This window comes from Dipodomys merriami, unplaced genomic scaffold, assembly GCF_024711535.1.
Source record: "Dipodomys merriami isolate MVZ:Mamm:240054 unplaced genomic scaffold, mDipMer1.0.p SCAF_46, whole genome shotgun sequence".
In the NCBI taxonomy this organism is placed as follows: Eukaryota; Metazoa; Chordata; class Mammalia; order Rodentia; family Heteromyidae; genus Dipodomys; species Dipodomys merriami.
Genome location: NW_027206024.1, coordinates 7,911,058 through 7,912,821, shown reverse-complemented (window position 1 = coordinate 7,912,821; position 1,764 = coordinate 7,911,058).

The window sequence follows — 1,764 nt, the reverse complement described above, 5'->3', positions numbered from 1 at the left end:
GGGTTAAGGTGAGGGTTAGGGTTAGGGTTAAATTGAGGGTTAGGTTGAGGGGCAGGGTTACTTTGAGGATAAGCGTTAGGGTGAGGTTCTGGGTGAGAGTGAGGGTTTGGGTTAGCGTTAGGATTAGTGTGAGGGTTATGGTGAGGGTTAGGGTTAGGGTTAGGGTTAGGGTGAGGTTGAGGGTTAGAGTCAGGATTAGGGTCAAGGTTAGGGTTGGTTGAGTGTTAGGGTTAGGTTTAGGGTTAGTTTGAGGGTTCGGGTGAGGGTTTGGGTGAAGGTGAGGGTTAGGGTGTGGGTGAAGGTTAGGTTTAGGGTGAGGGTTAAGGTGACAGTAAGTGTAAGGGTGAGGGTGAGAATTATGGTTAGGGTGAATGTTAGGGTGAGGGTTAGGGTTAGGGTTAGTGTGAGGATTACGGTTAGGGTTAGGGTTAGGGATATGTTGAGGGTAAGGGTTAGGGTGAGGTTTAGGGTGAGGGTGAGGGTTAGGGTTAGTGTTAGGGTTTGGGTGAGGGTAAGGGTGAAGTTTATGGTTAGGGTGAGGGTGAGGGTGAGAGTTAGGGTTAGGGTTAGTGTGAGGGTTAGGGTTAGGATGAGGGTTAGGGATAGGTTTTGGGTTAAGGTGAGCGTTAGAGTAAGGGTTAGATTAGAGTTAGGGTGAGGATATGGTTTAGGGTGCAGTTTAGGATGAGGTTGAGGATTAGGGTTAGGAAGAGGGTGAGGGTAAGTGTTAGGGTGAGGGCTATGGTTAGGGTTAGGTTTTGGGTGAGTATAAGGGTTATGGAGAGGGTTAGGTTGAAGGTTAGGTTTAGGATTAGGGTTAGGGTTAGGGTGAAGGTTATGGATAGGCATAGGGTTAGGGTGAGTGTTAGGGGTAGGTTTAGTTTTAGGGTGAGGTTGAGTGTGAGGGTTAGGGTTTGTATTAGGGTTAGGTTACGGTTCAGGTGAGGGGTAGGCTGAGGGGTAGGGGTAGGGGTAGGGTGAGGGTGAGGGTAAAGTTAACGGTGAGGGTTAGGATTTGGTTGAAGTTTAAGGATAGCATTAGGGTTAGGGTTAGGGTGAGTGTTACGGTTAGGGTTAGGGTGAGGGTGAGGCTTTCGCTTAGGAAATGCTTAGGGTTAGGGTTATGGTGAGGATTTGGGTGAGGGTGAGCTTTAAGTGAAGTTTAGGGTTAGGGTGAGGATTAGAGTTAGGGTTAGGGTGAGGGTTAGTGTTAGGGTGATGTTTTGGGTTAGGGTGAGTGTTAGGGTGAGGGTGAGGTTGATGGTGACGGTGATGGTCTAGGTGAGGGTTAGGGTTAGGGTGAGGGTAGGGTGACGGTGAGGGTTAGGGTGAAGGTGAGAGTTAGGGTTAGGGTCAGGTGAGGGTTAGGTTTAGGGTTAGGGTGAGGTCTAGGGTGAGGGGTAGGGTTAGGGATAGTGTGAGGGTTAGGGTTAATGTCAGGGTTAGCGTTAGGTTTAGTGTGAGGATAAGGGTTAGGGTGAGGGTTAGTTTTAGCGTTAGGGTTAGGGTGAGAGTTAGGGTGAGGGTTAAGGTGAGGGTTAGGATTAGTATGAGGGTGAGTGTTAGAGTTAGGTTTAGGGTGAGGTTTAAGTTTAGGGTGAGGTTTAGGGCAAGGTTATGGTGAGGGTGAGGGTTCGGGTGAGGGTGAGTGTTAGGTTTTGGGTGACAGTTAGGTTTAGGGTGAGGGTTAAGGTGATGTTGAGGGTTAGGGTGAGGGTGAGGGTTAGGGTTGCGGTAGGATTAGGGTTGGCGTTAGGGTTAGGC